General features: G+C 31.4%; 1 long non-coding RNA gene across 1 annotated transcript; it reads left to right on the forward strand.

Annotated features, from left to right (window-relative positions):
- Positions 1-3,286: 3,286 nt before the first annotated feature.
- LOC134719398 (uncharacterized) lies at positions 3,287-10,865 on the forward strand. Its single transcript, XR_010107575.1, has 3 exons — positions 3,287-3,377; positions 4,173-4,229; positions 10,800-10,865. It is a non-coding gene; the product is annotated as an uncharacterized LOC134719398 (long non-coding RNA).
- The last annotated feature ends 493 nt before the right edge of the window (positions 10,866-11,358 follow it).

An 11,358-nucleotide genomic window follows, 5' to 3' on the forward strand; every position in this document is an offset into this window, starting at 1 on the left:
GCTTGAAAATGATGTTTGATATGATTTTGTTCTACGTTAGACATATTCACATCTGCTATGCAACTATTCCCACATGATTGCCGATAATGTTACGTATTGCACTATGATTGTAAAAGTAATGTGTTCTTCAAAATGTTTTGGGGCTTTGCTACAACCGTAGCAACATACGCATGGTTATTTGTGACAATGCTTTTCATTAACGGTCTACTGTACCAGATATGTCTGTCTTTACCAATTTGAACGCTATGCTCCAAACCTCGGAGTTCATTATTTTAGTGATTTTACTTATTTCCTTAACATCAGAATGTCGTGAGTAATATTTCTAAAGAGATAAATCAGTCTTTACAAGTAGGGATGCTTTGCTTAAAACCTTTATTACAACCAACACTACTGCTTGAAAATCGATCAAATCAGTTATACATGTTATAGCTGGTATATTTTATTGAAATTGACGATTACTGATATTATAAGAGGTATAATCAGACGGGACAAATACAAATTTATATAAAAAAAAAACTACGATGCACCAGTTTTTTGTATGGTTCGTGTTGCTTAGCCCTTATTTTTCTATGTTGTGTCTTGTGTGCTGTCATCTCTCTTTTTATTTATTTCTTTTTTTGCCATGGCGTTTTATGTTTTTTTCTTCTTCGATTCATGAGTTGACTGTACCTTTGGTATCTTTCGTCCCTCTTTTGCTGTAGAGAGTTGAGTTTGTACTCATGAGAAGTTCGCAGTTGGTAATCGAAAAGTTGAAATCATCAAGTGTGTCATAGAGCAGTAATTTAGTTAACTATCGAATTCAACTTCATGACATATCCTTTAATTTTGGTTATTTGAGTCCACTACATAAACATTAACCAAAATAATATTGTAACTTTTTTAACGAAGTAAATCTATTCGATTGCATGCTATTTCAGATTATTAAAAATTTTCTACATTTAGACAAGTTAATTGTTCCAATCGACAAAATACAACTGAGGCGACACTATATCTTCCGTTGTTGTTAACGTTTTGAATTTACCTTTAGTTACATGTTTCAAACATGTAACAACTGTAAAACAAGGTCATACAATTTTCGAAAACTATATAGCGGTTTAGCTTTTTAAACTTTAGATAATTTCGATACCTGCTTCCGTCCCAAGTGACATTCATTTTTTGCGCATCATGTCGGTCTTTGTTTTATCATGAATGGTTGGTTGGTCTATTATTAATTCATATCTTCAGTCAAAATATGTTATTAATATATAGTTGTATTCTCATAACAATAACACCTTATGAAATAATGGAATGAATCTATATCTTTTATTTTGAAATTAAAGGGATACACGCAACAAGTTAATTATTTCCGATTATTGCATGCATAATTGTTAAATGTCAAATTGTGTATTTTGTAAACCTTTGATTTAAGAACATTAGTCATTTTTTTACTATATTTGTCATTTGAAGAATGTCAGGTATTCCTAAAGGTTGAAGTTAATTATACCCGTGAATGCAAGCGTGATATTTCAATTTAATGGTGTGCTTGGTAGATTTTGTATTTATTTCAAGACATGAATTATATTATATGTAAAACCATCATTCTATTTCTGCTGATTCTGTTAATAAACAATGTAAGCCTCTTTCTATTCCTCCAGTATGATAACATACACTGTTACAATGAAGGACGGAAAAAAAATCACATTTAATAGATGTTCAATACATAAAATGATATATGATGATTTCCCTTGCATGACTAGGACTTTAATAGTCTTTTTTTTTTATCTGTTTAGATATATTGATATATATTGTCCTCCTGAATTGATACAACATGTACAAAGAGGCTTGAAGACTACAAATATTTGTGTTAGCTTGAAATATACTATTTTTTAAATTTTACACATGTATTAATATAACTTCTTTTTATGTGTTCACACTCCAATGCTAGATGGCAATTTACATTGATAACATCTTAAAATATATATCTGGATATTTCGATTCTGTTGAAATAACTACATGCAATCTGGGATGTTTTTAAAAGAAATTGAGTGGCCTTCATATATATCGTGAAGACGTATAGCTCAGTTATATATATATATATATATCTTGTTGACTAATATAACAGTATCATTAACCGTACATGTATTTCCATTCAAACGAATTTTTAGCAGAAATGATTTATTTAAACTGAGTTTACAAGAACTAAACAAATATAAATGAAAAACACAAGGACTTTTGCATGAAATAAAATAAAATGTATGTAAGGTAGTATGCTGAACTTCAAATATTTCATTTTGGTTTTTGTACACACCAAACATAGGATGATATGTCTATCTATACATACTGTAATTATTATCAGGATAATAATTTACTTCTTTTTGATGATTCTAATTATGAACTTATATCAGCAATAAAACCGAACATAACTAATAATACAGTAGTCAATAAAATGTATATATGTAAAGTATGTATAACATATCTACATTATAACTTGCGAGGTATGCAGTATATACAGTTTTACGTTTAAATACACAACACACATATTGAAACTTCATTGATTTAAATGTAGAACGTTGTTATCATTGGATATTTACCTTACCTGTATATGATACAACGAAGACGATACATGACAAAATGGCACAGGCGGCCTCTAAAACTTGTGAGATTTGTATTAGTTCTCCAGGATCACAATACTGTTTGGAGTGTGAACAGTATTTTTGTGAACATTGTAAAATGTTTCATAATAGACAGAAGATATCAAAAACTCACCAGTTCCAGTCTTCAAAAGACGTGATCCCGGAAGGTAAATCAAAATGTAAGGACCACAATGAAGACGTAAGCTTTGTATGTAATACATGTAATACAGCAGTATGCAGCAATTGTGTCACTGGAAGTCATAAAGGACATGAATTTTCAAAGTTTATCGACAGCATATTACAGCTGAAGGAGAAAAATAAAAATAACCTACGAAGAAAAGTTAATGAGGAAACCCTAAACATTAAACAGATAGAAGAAGGTATACAGGCATTTGATGTGAATGTTGAAGCAGAAGTCAAAGCTATTACAGAAGAAGGTTCAAGGATAAAAGCTATGGTTGATAAATGTACCACAGAGATGCTTGCATCGGTCAAGGATCAATCCAGGAAGGAAAGGAACAAATTAACAAATGTATTTGCAGATACTAAAGCTAATTTGAAGACAGGAAGCGATTTAGAAAAGAAAACAGATGAACTCAACAAGACCCGAAACGACGGAAAATTGTTACAGTCTTTACAGCAGCTTACAGACGAAATTGCAAAGTTGACGGTAAAGCCTTTACCTGAATTTCCGAAAATAAAGTATACTGCTAAGTACGCAACAGATAACGACGTTAAACAGCTGTTTGGTAACTACATAATCAGGTAATTCTACTAAAAATGACTGAGCATTTTGTGGTCGTAATACATGCTTCAATATAACCATAGTCTCTTAATGAGACAGGTATTTTTTGCAAAATCAAATTTATGTTGTATTCTAAAATATCAACTTATGTCGGGATATGATATCATAGACGAAGAAGAGATAATTCATGAAATACAAATATGTGTTCATTACAAATGTATTGTTCAATGTTATGGATTCAAGATGTGCTCCAGTAGATAAATGCGGGGTCTATGGCATTTTACATTTTTAAGTTATATTGATACATTTACATTTACCAATCTCGACAATACGTAAACATATGTAGAAATGCAAAAATAAAATTGAGAATAGAAATGGTGAATGTGGCAAAGAGACAACAACCCGACCAAATAAAAAACAACAGCAGAAGGTCACCAACAGGTCTTCAATGTAGCGAATGCTTGCTTCCAAACTAGTACAGATATAACTGTTTTTCTCGTTATTTAAATATGTTATTCTAATTGCATGCATTTTATGTAATATTATAAAAGAAATAAAGACAAAAGAAGTATACCGCTTTACAATAGTAATATATCGATTAAACTGAGAAAAAAATCCGAACAAAACTGAGGGAAACACACATTAACTACAAGTGGAAAGCAACCAACAGAACAACATTAACGCTATACTGCTACAAAAACAAGCGCCAAAATACAAAGAAAATTACTAGTTGTTCACAACTGTCATACTCCTGACACTTGACAGAACATTTCATGAAAAAAAAATATAAAAAAATTCTGTTTATCTTTTATCAGTGAAATGCGTACACAACAAATCATGAACAAAGAAAGAGAATTGCCTTCATCCAAGAGGTAGGGAAATATTTGTGTATATTAAACAGTTTTAAAGTTACATATTTGGCAATATAAACTTGTTATCAAATCTGTGAGTGAATTACACATTATTTTCTTGCATACCTCGCCATTTGACGTTTCAACGGTCTGATTAAGTTTGTTTTATATATTATGTACACCACTTTACCGTTTAATTTTATTTTCGATAAATCAATTAAAATGTCTCTCTACTTTTTTCCACTACGCACGTTAGGAAACACTGTATTGTATGGAACGCCACGACTGCCTAATGTTAATAATCAGCATTATACGCAGTGTTCACAGCATTATATGAAGTGATCACAGCATTATATGTAGTGATCACAACATTATATGAAGTGATCACAGCATTATATGCAGTGCTCACAGCATTATATGCAGTGTTCACAGCATTATATGCAGTGTTCACAACATTATATGAAGTGCTCACAACATTATATTAAGTGCTCACAACATTATATTAAGTGCTCACAACATTATATTAAGTGTTCACAACATTATACGTTTTTTGTTGTATGATGAGATTGATGTATGATGAGATTTATGAATGATGAGATCATTCGGTAAACTTCGTTTTTTAGCGGAAATTACCGAATCCATAATTGGTAAATTACGGTAATGCCCAGCAAACAAATTTAAAAAGCTATTAAAATCATGTTATCATAAGGTAGCATACAATATTAAAACTGATTGAAATAAGTAAGGAAAAGATGAAACTGAGAGGTGAATGATTGAAGTAGTTCTGTTCGTCGTAAGAAATACGAATTGCAAAATGTAAGTTAAATAATAAAAAGTTTATTTAATGAAATATCGTAGGAAAATTTGTATGATATATTCTCGAGTTCATTTCCTACTGAAGAAATTTAGCAAGGTGCCACTTTATAGTCCGTACTCATTTTTAAAAAGCTTAATTACCTTTTAAATAAAACAGTCAGCTTTCTATAACACATAGGTGCCATATTACGCTAGCTTATATATGTTATGATAGAGTCATTTTTGGCATCGATTTTCAGAATTTGGCATTTTTACATGAATAAGTATCTAACAGATATGGAAAATGCAGTTTAAAGCATTTCACTGTAGGTGTTAAAACATAACTTTACATCAAATATTCCATTTTTTTACAAGCTTTTTAGCACGGCAAATACTAAGATTGTCTTCTAAATATGATCAGCAGTCTTATATAGAAATTTAAACTTTCATAGAAAAATTTACACTTTCAAGACCCTGTTTAACATTTTCATTTAAAGTTATCATCTCTTATGAAAATTGAGTTTGTGGGGATGAATAAAACGTTTACTACGTTTGTTCGTCAGTTTGCACGGTACATATATATATAAAAGTGGTATGCTTGCCAATGAAACAACTTTCCACAAGAGACAAAATGACATCACAGAAATGTTAAACAGCTAAACGGCCACAGTACGACCTTCAACAATGAGGAAAGCCCATACCGGATAGTCAGCTATAGAAGGCCCGAAATGATAAACGAAAAATATTCCTAATTTATGTACAAACAAACGATCGAAAAACTAACATGTCTATAACACATTAATTAACAAACGACAACCACTGAAATAAAGGCTCCTCCTGACTTGGGACGGCCACATATATGCAAAATGTGGCGGGTTTTAACATGTTAGAGGGATGTTGGTATCCTCCCTCTAACCTGGGACAGTGGCGTAACAGAACAACATAAGAACGAACTATGAAAATCAGTTGTAAAAGGCTTGTTAGTTTTCTCGTTTGAATTGTTTTACATGGTCGTATCGGGGCCTTTTATAGCTGACTATGCGGTATGGGCTTTGCTCATTGTTGAAGGCCGTACGGTGACCTACAGTTGTTAATGTTTGTGTCATTTTGGTATTTTGTGGATAGTTGTCTCATTGGCAATCATACCACATCTTCTTTTTTTTATATTAACTCATTAGATGGGTACAAATATAAATACATATGATCTAACAAGAAAATAGAGTGAACGTGCATGTGGGCGGGTACTTGTATATCCCAACAATAAAAAGACACTATAAGTACTGATCTGAGAGTATATATAACTAATATAGTACCATGCTGTTGATTAAAAATAACATCACTCCAGACCCTTTTGTTTTCCACATAATTAATATTGCCAATAATTAAGAAGTTCCGGGTCGAATTGATACCCATAATATATTCACCTGTTAACTATTACATTATCTGTACGTTCCGCATCTGACAGGAGTACCACGAAACGCTGTATTTAAGATTTTGCTATATACACGGGTCGTAATCACAGGGTTGAAACTACTTAATTCAATCATTGTCACATTGTTCCCGATTGTAGTACTTTAATCAGTATGACTTTCTAAGATGGCAATACGAATAATAAAAATCTTGACTTAAAATAAGGCGTATAGGTACAGCATGTACAGTTTTCAATTTGTTTGACGTAAAACAGCGAATCAAAGACTCAATTTTATTCATAACTCATAAAGGACAAAACTGTTGATTAAAAAATACTCCTTTCCAGAGACTTTTGTTTTCCAAACAAAATCAATAATACCAATATTAAATTGACAAGTTCCAGGTCGACGGGTTCAAACAGAAAGATGTTAAAAGCAGAGAAAACTTCATCTCATAATCGGCATGACTTTATCAGATGACAATACCAATACTAAAATAAGGCTTACGCATAGTTATATTCTTTAATTCAGTCACAGACCCGCGATATCACGGATGTGTTTTAGTAAATATATATGTTCCGGACCATATGAGTATCTGGACCATACGCGTATGGTCATGACCATATGGGTATATACTCATATGGTCCGACCATACGCGTATGGTCGGACCGTACGCGTATGGTCGGGGTAATCAACACGTATACTTTTAAACTCTTCATTAGGTGTGACCCTTCTGATTGTTACGTCACAAAATTGTCATTTTATGTATATTAAAAAAAATTATTTAAAAAAACAGTTTCGCACAGTTAATATTTCTTACCATTTGTAAGTACAATTATAAAAAGATGCCAAAATTAAATGAACATAGTGTACAAGGAATTTTATTGTTTAAAGTAGGTGACATCACCGGCAAGGATCATGATATTTTTTAAGACATTTTAAAAGTAAAATATTAAAAATGTATCTAATTTTTTTTTTATTATTTTTTTCTATACTTCTATTTAATCTTAATTATAAGACGGTAAAATAGCATTTAAGAGCCATGAAATAGCCACTGTCTTTATCTTATTTGATCTGTGAAATTCATTTTACGATATTGGAGATCTAGAGTTTCTCAAAAACACCGTAGACACATCGGAATTGTCCGAGTCGATATCACTGCACGCAGCCAAAACAAGCAATCTCAGAAAAACTACATGTATGGTACCGTGTGAATTTCATTTTAAGCATACAAAAGCATACACGAATACAATTAGCGATGAAAACTAAGATCAACTGACTGTGACATCAATATTTAATGAATATGTAGCTTTTAACATGTAAAAATAATACATTTTTTTGTAAACACATTTGTTTTTAAGATAAAGTTTATTGTATTATTTCTATTGTATATTTGAAAAAAAATACCTATATGGTCCAAATACTCATATGGTCCGGCCCGTTAATAACCAAACGAGTATAATACTCATATGGTCCGACCATAAGCGTACGGTCGGACCATACGCGTATGGTCGGACCATATGAGTATACGCATATGGCCATGACCATACGCGTATGGTCCAAATACTCATATGGTCCGGAACATATATACATATTAAGTTGTGAATATGGTGAAACTAATCCTCAAAATAAGTTTAAAATGCCCTGCATGGTGTGGAATAAACGTGGGTTAAATTGATCATACTTCTTAATTTACTTATTTCAATCCGTTTTAAATATTGTATACTGCCTTAATTAAAGGGGCACTAGCTGTCAAATTCATGGTCACCAATTTGACTCAAATTCTCACATTTGATCAATAACAATGTAAAACATTTATCCAATCTATCAAACGTTTAAAATAAACAGTTTACGGAGCATGGGGTAGATGATATGTAGGTTCGTTTCGTGTGTATTAAAATCCAGATGCCATCTTATTAACTATCGATTTGACCTCAGATGACCATATAAGCGATGTAAACACAAATAAAGATATGAAAAGGTTAAACCAGCACGTGCAATTGGATTTTTATAGGTCTGTTTGATTTGAATTTATAGATTAAAAAAATAAGTTTCTTATTGTTTTTAACCGTATAAGAATGATTTATGTGGATCGAATTAGTAATCAAATGATTTACCGTAGTTTCACTTTCATTGTTGACATTTTGTTTCTTTAAATAACCAGTTCACGTACAATGCATGCGTTGTCAGTCTCTGGCTAGGGGGTTAAATTGAAGTTCACATGAATACCGGTTAGAATGATGATGACGTATTCACTTCCAAGTGAATCAGTCAAAAATTATGTATAATCGCTTATTTCAACAAAATAAAAGCAAATTAATTGCTAAAAGCAAATTATTATTTCATTATTCCAATTCAATTAATGATCAATCTAAAAAAAATCATACTTTATTTTTTTATATATATCGTAGCTAGTGCTCCTTTAATGATCACATATATAATAATAACTGTTTAAAGTTGTTTGCTGGGCATTACCGTAATTTACCAATTATGGATTCGGTAATTTCCGCAAAAAAACGAAGTTTACCGAATGATCTCATCATTCATAAATCTCATCATACAACAAAAAACGTATAATGTTGTGAACACTTAATATAATGTGGTGAGCACTTAATATAATGTTATGAGCACTTCATATAATGTTGTGAACACTGCATATAATGCTGTGAGCACTGCATATAATGCTGTGATCACTTCATATAATGTTGTGAGCACTACATATAATGCTGTGATCACTTCATATAATGCTGTGAACACTGCGTATAATGCTGATTATTAACATAAGGCAGTCGTGGCGTTCCATAGTATTGGACCAGATTGCATTTAAGTAGATACATTTTCTTATGATATGCAAACACAAACTAGTAGCATGCATTATGTTCAATAGTGTTTAGATTTTGTTGCAAATAATTTTCGTAAATATACTGCTTGTTAAAATGTGCCTGCCTGTCTAGTTGAAATAATACTTATAGAATGTCTCTATGGCTTATGTATCTCCTCTTTTTTTCCACTACGTACGCTAGAACACACAGGCTCGAGCACGATTGCATTTAAGTAAATAAATCTTCTTATGATATGCAAACGCAAACTAGTAGCATAAATTATTTTCAATAATATTTAGATTTTGTTGCATTAAGTTTTTGTAAATATACTGATCGTTAAAATGTGTCTGATTGTCTAGTTGAAATAAATAAAATCTCTGTATACTTATATAATATAAACAAATATAAAAGACATTCATCAAAGTTATTTGGACTTTTGAGGCACGTTGTACATAGTATAATCAGAAGTCATCATGTTTACAACAACATAAGGAAGTCATACTGTTTTGTTAAGTGTAGATTGTCCTTTTGTAAATAGTATTTTATGTCATATCTTTCCTCAAATGGAAATGTTCTCTTTGTGATATTTTCACCTCTTTTTAACATAAAAATCATTATTGATTCACACAGTTATTCGCAATCGACTGTCATTGAAGAGTTCAACCAATTCAGCATTCACATTCACAATCGACTGTTGATGCAAGGGTAAACGACTTCAGGAGTCACATTGACATACGACTGTAGATTAAGAAGTTAACGAATCCAGTAGTCACTTTCATAATCGACTTTTGTTATCAGTCACATTCCCGAAATGCATATTGAATTAGTACAAGGAGTTTCAATTGTATTGTATACTTGAGAACTATCAGTCATTACAAAATGATTGGAGTAATCGTATATAGTTCTTCAACAAGTTAAAACAAGATTATGTTTTAATAGATAGTTCGTCTTTTCATTCAGTTTTTTATTGGCTGTAGGAAAGAAAGGCAAAGAGAATAAAAAGTATATGCAAATCAGGATTAATTCTACATGGATTCGGAATATAAAAAAGAATGACGTTAATGTATTGTGTCCTTGTTAGTGTAAACTCTGATATTGTTTTGGTGATGTCATCCGATTTTGTTTAAAGAAATGTCATACATCAATAAGACCATTACAGCTAAATAAAAGTCGAAATTAATTATAAGGTCTTGACAAAAATTAGGCACGCTACGTAACAACAACCCCCACTTATAACATATGGTGAATTGTGATACTCTTCGTGGGTAAACAGTTTCTGTTCTACACGGAACCATAGGAAACTTCTCTGAATTTAAGCAATATATCTTCCCGGAAAAAGAAATGTATTTCAGTTTGGGTGTGAGCTGATTTTTTTTCTTACATATTATTATTTCAATTAATTCAAGATTCATTAACTTGGTTGTTGACTCTTGTATATATTTCAAAGGTTTTTTGATATTTTTGCACTGTATATGTGTGTATCAGTTAGTAATAGCTTGTTGGATTTTAATATCATCTTAAAATAGAGTAAATTTTAAGTCAATCAATTGTATTGCTCATTATAGTGATTACAAACAGGATGTGAAGCAAAAGGAGCAGGGAACATACCTTTATAGATGTGACAAGTGTGGGTAAGTTCATTATAATTGTTTTTTATGGACATAACACAAAGTTGTACATCTATATCATTTGGCGTATCAAATGTATGATTTTCAAGTGTCAATGACGTGCTTAATAAATGTTTTTTTTTCTCGAAAAATGCAACTGCTGTCATTTGTACTTGGCTTACGCCACACAGATGTTTGCACTGTTTAAGAAATCAATAAGAAACATTGATGAACAAACCAATAAGAGTGATATAGAACAGCATTATATCTGTTGACTTGTAAATAATTTACACAAGTCATATGTATGAAGGTAATGAGCAACATAGCTTCGCCTGCGTCAACAGTGATTTTAATGAATGTATAATAATGATAATAGACGGCATATTTTGGTTTTCATATTTAATCACTCATAGGGCGCATTTGTTGGTTTAATACGTAATCCTTCAATGGTACTGATTGTCATAATATGGAGAATTTCATTTTTAATCGGTTGAGTTGTAGTCTAGAGAGTTAGTAT

The sequence above is a fragment of the Mytilus trossulus genome, chromosome 5 (genome assembly GCF_036588685.1).
Source record: "Mytilus trossulus isolate FHL-02 chromosome 5, PNRI_Mtr1.1.1.hap1, whole genome shotgun sequence".
Classification (NCBI taxonomy): domain Eukaryota; kingdom Metazoa; phylum Mollusca; class Bivalvia; order Mytilida; family Mytilidae; genus Mytilus; species Mytilus trossulus.